This window comes from Galeopterus variegatus, unplaced genomic scaffold (genome assembly GCF_000696425.1).
Source record: "Galeopterus variegatus unplaced genomic scaffold, G_variegatus-3.0.2 Scaffold3533, whole genome shotgun sequence".
Taxonomy (NCBI): Eukaryota; Metazoa; Chordata; class Mammalia; order Dermoptera; family Cynocephalidae; genus Galeopterus; species Galeopterus variegatus.
The window spans coordinates 139105-150158 of NW_007729644.1; the positions used below are offsets into that span (position 1 = coordinate 139105).

The 11054-nt window shown below is 35.8% G+C and overlaps 1 long non-coding RNA gene across 1 annotated transcript in view; it reads left to right on the plus strand.

Moving 5' to 3' along the window:
• The first annotated feature begins 242 nt into the window (after nucleotides 1–242).
• Nucleotides 243–11054, plus strand: part of LOC103600980 — a 26339-nt gene continuing 15527 nt past the window's right edge. Inside the window, exons 1-2 of the long non-coding RNA XR_551429.1 lie at nucleotides 243–464; nucleotides 691–801. This is a non-coding gene — a long non-coding RNA (uncharacterized LOC103600980). The remainder of the gene's footprint in view (nucleotides 465–690; nucleotides 802–11054) is intronic.

Below are 11054 nucleotides of genomic sequence, written 5' to 3' on the forward strand. Positions count from 1 at the left end.
ATTGATGTACATATTCTTTTAATAACAACCTGTGGAACTCTGTGGTCTGTCTTCTGCATGGCTCTATATGTTATTTTCTCTTTGTTGTCGTTCATATTTATTGCATTTATTGTTAGAGCATGATACATTTTTCAGTGTTGGTTCCAGATCAATTAAGAGACAAAAACCTTGGCATTTAAACAGGCACTTTTTTCTCAGGGTGATGCTGCTGATCCTGGTTTCTACCATCTGTTTTCTTATTACATCCTGCCCTCCTTCCGTTGGGAGGGAGGAACTCAGCTTCTTCTGGAGCGCGAAAGTCATTCACGTTTCTCTTGTGCATAATAGAGCTCGTAAACCGTAGGAATTCTGATGTGCTTCAGTGCACAGAACAGCAACAGATGAGCTGCTTTTGGGGAGAGCTTGAGCACTCAGTCGGTCAGTGGTACAGTAGCAGACTCACATGTGCGGACTGTTCCTGTGAGGTCAGAGCATCTGCTTATACTGCTGTCTGCTTGAGGGGGGTGTTGTGGTGAGCAGTGGCTATGCCTGTCAAAGTCAATAGCAATTCTGGCAGAGGCTTCCCTCAGCCTTGTACATCCACACTGCTTTTGGTAGATTAGAGATGGTACTGTATAACTGTGAGATTTGTACTGGACTGAGGAATGCTTGTTCTAGCTGCTGAAACTGACTGTGACTGTATTGCCCTAGGAGCATCATGATGGGGTCTCCTGCTACAGAAACTGAAGAATTGGAAAACACCACTTTTAAGTATCTCATAGGAGAGCAGACTGAAAAAATGTGGCAACGCCTGAAAGGAATGTGAGTAAGATCTTTGCTTGGTTCTGTGTTTTTATTTCCCCCCAAAGGTTTGACTATTAAAATGTCTATTTGTTGGAGCTATTTGCCTTTGCAAATTAGTGTTTCCTTTAGAAAGATTATTTCTTGAAAAATAAAATTTGTCCATCCCAGCCAGCAACTTGTTGAAGGATGGATAGTTTTTTGCACCTGCACTTTTTGAGTAAAGTAAGGTAACTCCTGGAGAAGTCACTTCGTTGTTATACTACACGGCTTCTTTTATGCATTCTGTGCGTGCTGTTTAGTTATGTGGTTTAGATATGCAGAAAAGTAACTAGAAAAACTGCTTGCCAGGGTTCTTGCAGAAATAAAATTTCCCTCAGGTAAGTAGTGAGAGAAATACGACTGATATTTCTTTCTCTGTGATCAGATTTTGGAAAACAAAGACAGGATTAATATAATAATAAATAATGACATTCCACTGTATTTATTCTTTATGTCTTCAATAATAATATTTTTATGAGAAAGAATGTGTATGTGATAATATTAGCAGCATATCAAACTTATTGGAGAACTTCAGCTTTAAATTAACCAGTTCACTTCTTCTGAGAGTGTAGAATAGACCATGGTATATAATAGCCCTTAGTAAGGTGGGCCAAGAGTTGTGCATAAAGCTTGAAATGTAATTACCTGGGTCAAACTTAAATTGCAATACTATTCATCTAGCTATTTACACCTTTAAGTTTTATTTTTTTTTAAGCTGTGTATGCTACTAATTTCTGTTTAGTGTTCCAGCATCACATTATGATTACATGCTTTATTTTAATTATGTAATAATTTAAAAATCAGATTTAACATTTGTATAAAAATGTGAAATATGAATATTTACAGGTCGTTGTAATTGCTTAGCAAATATGCAGATCTCAGAGGAAAATGTAATTGCTTTTACATAATAACAGCTGAAGGAATCCCACACCATGCAAAATAGAGATTTTTAGGCTTTATATCTCTATCGTTGCATTTACATACTATTTTATAAAATACAGTATCTGGGTAAATTTGATGTCACTGTTTTGTTATCTATTTTTAAAAAATAAAATTATAGCAAACTTTGTTTAGAGGCAAAAATTTCTCTACTCTCCTCTATTTAAATGTATTAAGTGATGTTTTATATACTTAAATAGTGATCTCTGTCTATTTTCTTACTGCTTGAAGTAATGCATGGCATTTCAGCGCACTAGTGTAAGAACACACTAGTAATGCAAACAACATTTAGCAAAGAATAACTTTTAAAAAGGAAGCCATCTTTACATCATTTGAAGGAACTAGAGAAATCTGTTTCCAGGATCCACTGAAGATTCAGAAATTACAGCTTTTTGGGGAGGTGATTCTCTAGGAAAACTAGTAATCCTATCAAAGCAAATAACAGCTCACAAAATTAATTAGCATAGATGCAAATTAAACACTAGCAGTCATTAAATTACTTTTTGTGTTCTAACCTAAGGAGTGAATGAACATCTGCTCTGGAAAAATTATGTCTCATATTACAATCTATTTCAGATTTTCTTCCCTTTACAGGATAGGATGTTTTATTTGTTTTGTTTTATTTGGGTTTTTTCTATTTTTCCGTAGTTAATTGAATGTATGAAGATTTATGGTGGTGGATTTATGCATACATCTTTAAGAAATCTGAAAAGTGATTTTGTGTTTACCTAACACTTTAGGGCAAAGTCATCTGACTTTCCCTTTATCAAAAGATCTCAAAGATCAACCTGTCATTTTATTTCAGAAGAGGGTGATAGAATCATTCAACAGTAGAACTTCATGAAATCCACTGAATGATCATTAACCTCATTAACCAGGTTTTTTTTTTAAAGTAATTATTATTGAACTGACTGAAATGACTGATTGCTTTGGATTAAAGGAAAAATAAATTTGTATTTTGGTACTATCATTTTAACTTGTACTTTGACTTAAGACATTTTCACTATTCTAGGCTCAGGATTCTTTATTAAAGCAAGAAACTCTAAATCTAAAATTTGCATGACTAATGACAACCAAATTGTTAAATTATGGTCTTTTGTATAGGCTACATTCAACATAGTGATATGAGGGACTCCCTATTCCATTGCTGAAATTGTCTTGCCTGTTTAAAATACAATATTGACTCAAACAGAATTTTAGCTGATCAAAATTGCTAGTCTTAAAATTCTACTTTTAAGTATTGGCAATTAAAATCATGCTACTCACAGAAGCTATCAACAATTGTGCAATAATTTTCTTATTTCTGATAAAATACATTCAGTAAAGGCTTTTATATTTATCCAGAAAGTGATTTATTTATTACCTTTTACTATATCTAACTTTACAAATACATTGATTTACTTCAGTAGGATATTCTGTTTTTTTTTTTTTTCTTTTCTTTTCTTTTTTTTTTCCTTTTTGTCTTTTTTTTTACTGACTGGTAATGGGATCGCAACCCTCGGTGTCGCGCCCGTACCGGGGACCGGCAACGGGATCACAACCCTCGGTGTTGCGCCCGCACCGCGCTCAGCCAGTGAGCGGGAACTGGTCTCCACATGGGATCCGAACCCTCGGCGGGAGCGCTGCCGCGCTCCCAAGTGGCGCACTCTCCAGTGTGCCACCGGGCCAGCCCAGAATATTCTGTTTTTAATTGGGCTTATAATATGTAAATTTTGAGGTTAAATAAAAATAGAGACAAAGGTGAAAATAAAATAATGTTTATTCAATTATACCTAAAACATGGAAAACATGAAAAATATTTTTCTCTAAATATCTGCCTTGTCTTATAACATTTTAGATACTCATTGAGCTCATAGAAATAAAGTTTAAATTTTGTAACACATGTGGAAAACATCAGGAAACTAAATTAAAATATTTATTCTTCTCTACCATTTTGTTGATTTCTTTCATTGAGCTCCTTCATATAATATTTGAGCCACCATATAAAGTAGTGTGCCAAAAAATCTCTTATTCCTTTGTGAGAACAAAGGTGAAAGTTTTCTACTCCCATTCCCATTCTGATGTAGACTTTTATGAGTTATTTTATTAGTTTTCTTTTTATAGTTACAACTTTTTTCTTTTAGCTTTCTTCAGTTCATCTTCTACCACTCATGTCACTCAAAATGACAATTTCAATTCTATACTATGATTCACCATATATGATGGTGGAAATTTATTAACAAATAACTGTGGCATTAGGTCCTTTATACACTATAATTAAAAAGAATCTTACAGGGGTACTTCAAAAAGTTTGTGGAAAAATAGAATTGAAAGCTAATACGAATCCTTCCATGAACTTTTTGAAGACCCCCTTGTATACACAGGCATGTCAAAAAGTTCATGGAAGCATTCAGATTCTCTATTAATTCTATTTTTCCACAATTTTTTTGAAGTACCCTTGTACTTGGTCATAAGTTATCAATTGTTTAGGGCCTGGGAAACACTGTTTCTCATGCCATCTCAACACCAAATGAAATTTCTTGTTTAGAAGTTTCTTGTGACTCTGGGACCTAGACTGCTTCCACCATACTGAGAAAACTTATCTATCACTAATCTTTGCAAAAATTGTTAGTTTTATTGATTGCCATGTGGAAAGTTGATTTAAAGATTTTATATAATTTTATTTATGTGTAGTTTTTTAAAATTTTTTCAGTTTTAGGAATAACACATTTTCTTCTCTAAGCATACAAATAGCTTGACATCTGTGACTTTTTAAAAAATTAAACACATTAAAAAACATTGGTGCTACTCTTTCTATTCAGTGCCACTGTTCTAAGAGTGTGACCTTAGAGATGACAGCATTTCCAGAAAACTGTCATCAAGTAGAAATTCCAGTGAAAACCACATGAAGTTGTAGGAAAAACTAAATCAAAGTGTTATCTTACTCAGTTGCTTAACAGAGAGGAAAGTTTGAACTGCTCAGAATCATAAACTATTGACAAAAACGTAATACTGACCACTTCATAGCACTTGCTGCCAATTCTTTCAGTTTTTGTAAATGTAGGACTAGAGCCTATCACAATTTCAGTTAGAAACTAATTTACTGTCTGATTTAAAATTTTGCATATATAGACACATACCTCCTTGTCTTTCCTATTCTGACAAATGTCCAGATATTAAAGTATGAAATTGTAAATGGAACAGTTGAAAGACATGATGTTAAGCTTCTTTTTTTCTTTTTTCCTCTTTGACTGGTGGTAAACATGACCATCAGCAATGAAGGATAAAATATAGAGAAGCAGAAGAGGAAGGAAAAAGGAAGAACCGTATGATAACCCTTTAACTAATTCCAATTAACTGTTATGGTTGAAGAGGACAGTGTGCTGTACAGTTCTCAGAGAAAGTCACTCCCCTCAGCACCCAAAAGATGTAGCAGAAATGCAAATTTGCAGTAAGAATTGGCAAAACAATGTAAATGACAGGCGCTATTATCACCATATTCCCACACTAGAAATCAGACCTCATACCCTAGGATGAAGCAGCATTATTGATAAGCAAATTTGATTCTTTTAGTCTCCTGCTTCAAATACTTTCAAGCCTTCTATTGCCCTCACTTCGAAGTTAAGCATCCTCCACAGGGTCTCTGCACACCTGCTGTACCTTTGGACCCTCCTCTCATTCCCTTCCCTCTGTGGCCCCCTCCCAACCAGATTCACAGTCGTTCCAAAGAAATGCTGCTTACCACCATCTGCCTTTGTTCTTTTTGTTTTCTCTTCCAGAGGGAATGATTCTTTCTTTTTCTTCTCTCAGCCAGGGTTGCTCCTGCTCCCCATGATGCTTTTAGAGTAATGTGGGGAAGTTTCTGATTGTTGTAGTGACTAGATTTCTGCACTTAGTAGGCAGCAGGGTCCAGGCAGGCTAAATGTCCTACAGAGCTCGGGACCTTCCCTTATCAGGAAGGTCCCGAGCTGATAAAAATGCTGATAAAGACCCTATTAATAAGTGTACAAAGACCGCTGCTTAAAATGTACTTGCATCTGCACCCCCCATGTTTATTACAGCACTATTCATAGTAACCAAGATATAAAATAAACGTAGGTGTCCATCAAAAGTGAATAGATAAAAAAATATGGTATGTATACATAATGGAATAGTATTCAGCCTTAAAAAAGAATAAAATCCTGTCATTTGTGGCGACGTGGATGAGCCTGGAAGACATTATGTTAATTGAAATAAGTTAGGCACAGAAAGATAAATATTGCATGTTCTCATGTGTGGAGCTAAGAAAAATAAGTTAAGCTTTTAGAAGTAAAGAGTAGAATTGTGGTTACCAGAGGCTGAGAAGGGGAGAAGGGAGGGGGGCTAGTGAAAGGTTGGTTGATGGACAGAAAATTACAGCTAGATAGGAAGAATAAGATTTATTGGTGTACAGTAGTGTTAGACACATATAATTAATAATAATTTATTGTACATTCTCAAATGGCTAGAAGACAGGAGCTCAAACAGTCTCATCACAAAGAAATGATAATGTTTTGCTTTGATGAATATGCTAATTACCCTGATTTGATCACCACACATTATATACATGTATTGAAATATAACTCTGTACCCCATAAATATGTACAATCAATACATTTCAATGAAAATAAATAAATTCCTATTAAAAATTTTAATTTGCAAAAATCCTTCTTGACCCTCCATACTAGGTTAGTTTCCTGTATTGGCCTCATAAAGTAGCTTGAACTTCTCTTTTTGTAACCAAATCTACCGTCCCTACTGGACCACAGCTCCTGAGTACAAGAGCTGTGTTCACTCTGCTGTGTTTGTTCTTGATCCCCAGCACCTAGCACAGTTCTTGGCACATAGGAGATAATGCAATAAATATATATATATATTTTTTTGTCTTTTTCCGTGTCCGGCAACGGATCGCAACCCTCAGTGTCACCCCCGTACCGGACCGGGACCGGCAACGGGATCGCAACCCTTGGTGTTGCTCCCGCGCCTCGCTCAGCCAGTGAGCGGGAACCGGTCTGTATGTGGGATCCGAACCCTCGGGCGGGAGCGCCGCCGTGCTTCCCAAGCGGCGCACTATCCATTGCGCCACCGGGCCGGCCCTGCAATAAATATTTTAAATCAACCAGTGAATAAATAAAATTCTGAATTTTATTTGTAGCTCTAATTAGAGAATTAAAAGATCAACCAGGCTGCCAAAGCCAGGTTGGAGGATTCGAGACAGATTCACAGCCTGAATAAGGATGGAGAAGGTGGAAGGAAGTAATGTTTGCGTATCATCTACTAGTTGTCAGACTGTGCAGATATAACATATTCGTATTCTTATTTACTCCTCCCAATGATTTCAAGAGGTAAGTATCCTAAGTTAGTTACACAGCTAGCATCTGGTGGAACTTGGATTTAAACATAGATATGCATAGCTCTAAAGCTCTTATTTTGCTTCCAGAGTGAAGATGACATTCTCAGAATGGTTACCAAGAAAGATCACTAGAAAAGGATCTACAGTGGTGCTTCCTAAAACTTAGTCCCTGGGCCTTGTGGTAGTCAGACTAATTGCTCCCCAGAGATGCCCACGTCCCAATCCCCAGAACCCGTGAATATGTAGAAAATGTATTTTGTATATTTTTACATAGAAAAGGAGAATTAAGGTAGCAGAGTTAAAGCTGCTAATCACCAAATAGGGAGATTATCCTGGATTACCGAGGTGAGCCCAGTGTGATCACAAAGGTTCTTAATAGTGAAAGAGAGAGGTAGAAAAGGAGATCAAAGTGATAAGATGTGAAAGGGGCTTGCCATGTCTTTGCTAGTGTTGAAGATGGGGGAAGTGGGCCATGAGCCAAGTAATGTGGGCAACATTTAGAAGCTTGGGCAAGAAAACAGACTCTCTCTAGTGTCTCCAAAGAGAATGCAGTCCTGATGACACGTTGATCGTAGCTCAGTAAAACTTGCATTAGATTTCTGCCCTACAGAACTGGATAATTTGAATTTTTTTCAAGCCACTAAATTTGTTACAGCAGCAATTAAGAAACTAATATATGTATGCCTCTTGTACCAGAACAACACAGTGCTTAATCAATATGACCATTTCTGTTCTCTCCCAACACACACACCCACCCCCCCACCCCCCAAAAATCCCCCTAGGGTTGAAGCACAGCCTAGGTCATTCTATGGCATGCTGGAGCTAGATATTCTTTATCCGTAACCATTAAGGATATCCCTTATCCTAAGTCATTAACAGCTCATTGTGCCTCCATTTAACCCTGGCTTACCTGTCCAAACCAGCAGCTTCCTCACCAACTTCTGATACTGAGGGTATATAGTAAATTCATTTCATATGTCAAAGAAGGATGTTTATGCTATCTTTCTTGGAAATTGTTGATACATCTCAGTCTCTGTTCTCAAATTGTTGAGTATGTGACTGTTTTGGTGGATTAATTAGGCAAATTAGTTTTAAAAAATCTGTCCTTTACTAATAAAACTAATTTGGTTAGTTTTAAAAAGTATATCCTTATACTTTTTAAAAGATTGTTCTTTGGGTCTGCATGGCTCAGCACCATTAGCTCCAGTTCATAAAACTAATTTGGTGTGAAGAAAACCATCTCACCAAAACCCTATTTTGGTGTGTAGATATGGTCTTAATATAAATCTCAGTCCTTAGATAACATTATGTCATGATTTATAGAAGGAACATTGTTGGAAGTGGAATACCTTAGGGATTAAGAAATTGAACTCTCATACCAGTCAGATATTTCATAATACCACCTGCTTTTTAGCCTGGTGACTATGGAAAGTTATTAACTTATCTAAATTTCACTTCCTTATCTGTAAAATCTGTGTTATTCATTGTTCATTCACTCATTCAATAAATATTTGTTGATTGTGTACTACGTCAGGTACTACGTTAGACACTGGAGCTTATATTCTAGTAGAAGAAACAAACAACAAAAAAGTGAATTATAAAAAGAAAGTTGATATGAAGTTAGAAGTGATGTGAAGAAAATGCACCAGCTGATGTGATCAAGACACTTTGGGAAGGTATTTTGGATACTCAGGAATAACTTCTCTTAGGTGAATTTTCAGCTGAGAAATAGACAAAACTGATACTTACCTTGTAAGATGTTGGTATGAGAAGGGGGCTAATGAATGATACCTCTAATCCCTGCCCAAGTACAGAATTAAATGAGGGATAGCTATAGGAATCCACTAGATGGAGATCAAAATATCAGCTTTATTGCAGATTTAATTTACACTGGAAGACATGGTTTTGGTGTATAGCTAAATAAGCCAAAACTCCTCTGAATTCAGCTTACCCCCCACAAACTGCAGACCTTCCTAGTGAGGGACAAAATCTCCTCTACTAAATTTACTTCATGGCCTAGAGTAGATGAGATTGTACTTTCTATAAGCAGAAAGTCCCTTCCCTACCTGCGAGAAGGAGAGCTTGTATCCTCAGGCCCAATGTCTTTTCCACAATTCACCAATCAAATGAGTTGCTCTTCCTTCTCCTATGTGAAAGCAGAGAGGCCTGGAACCTTCTCCAATGGAAGGTTCTTTCACTTTAGAGGAAAACATTAGGATCTGGGAATTCATATATTGTTTAAATCAAGATAATGAAAATTAACTAAAATAATGCATGTAAGAAATATATCACAGTACCAGGCATAGTACTTTAGCCCTCAAACATTTTAAATATTCTTATTAATACTTCCATAACCTTATTCATTCTTGATTATATTCCAACTCTACTATTTAACAGCTACATATGGTCTTCTCCAAGTTGAATAATTTTTGGATACCTCAGTTTTCTTACCTGTAAAATAGAAATAATATTACCTATCTCACAGGTGTTGAGAGGATTGAATGGAGTAATGCTTGTAAATTGCTTAGAATGGTGCCCAAAATTCAACAAATTCTAGCTGTTATTATTATTCTTCTTAATATTACATGCAGAAGCAGAATTCTGTATTTCTTTCAGGTATTTTTCTTATCAGAATCAGTGGGCAGAGTAAGGTTCTCAAAATAAGGGAAGAGGGCTTTTGCTTGGCTTAGTAGAAGTGGTCAGAGAGGGTCCCCAGCTTTGTATTCACCAGAGCTGTTATACTTGAGAATTTATGTTTTCCTGGGACAGGAGCTACTGTTATGCAGGAAGAAAGCTGAGAAGAAGTGGGCTGGCCTCGAGAGTTTCACCGATAGAAGAATTGTCTTGATGGCAACTTTAGTTCAACATCCTGTGGTAGCCTTAGAATGGACTTTGGGTCTCTATAATCGTGTATCACCAGGACGATACATGATTTCCAGAGTCACTCTTGCTTGAAAAATTATTCTTTAGGTCTTTCCTTATCCTAATCTGTGCCTGTTGACTTCTAAAGTAATTGCTGTCATGTCCCTCATTCATCCTGTTGCCAATTCAGTTTAGAAAATGACATTACCATTATGTCATTAGATTTTGTCCTTTAACATATTTCAGTCAGCTGGTCAAATGTAAATATTTAGGCAAATCTGATTACCAGCTGGTAAAGGTCAGTGCTATATGCCTTTTGGATATGAAAAAACCTGTTCATTATCATCATAAAACAAATGATAGTGTTAAAGCCTCATGAGAATCATACTATTCACATATCTGGTCTGAGCAAGTATTAGGCATGAGTAACTATAGTTACAGAGGGCATAAAAATGATAAAAGTTCATTAGAGGCATATAAATAAAACATCATGATTCTTTTGGTTTCTCCTTTAAGCTATACTTTCTTGAAGCTATTTAAAGAGATTATATTATATTTTATAAAATATTTAAAAACATAAATTTTTAAATAGGTTCAGAAAATGTTCAATTATGTAGGTAATTTTTGGTAGGCAAATTTGATATTGATAGCTATTCAAATAAGTTTATAATGAGTCATAAAAAAATAGTAAAATCTCTAAGCACCAGAGTCTACAGGAGAAGAAAACAGAGGTCAACTTAATTATACTGTATAAGCATGAATGATCAAGGGATTCTTGTGAAATAGGTCCTACATGATTTAGAAGAAAATTAAAATAAATTTATTAGAAAAGCAACAGTGTGCTGATTTTGGTTCACTTAAAATTGGACTTTCTAAGAGTTGGTTCAAAACATTGTATTTGGAAAAAGATAAAAAAACTGAACAACTTGAGTATCAATCAAATTTCTGATTGGCTTAAACCATTCAAAATCACCTCAAAATTGAACCATAGTAGTAATCATATTTTATAATTCTTTTGTGCCTTATACTTTTTAAAAGATTGTTCTTTGGGTCTGCATGGCTCAGCACCATTAGCTCCAGT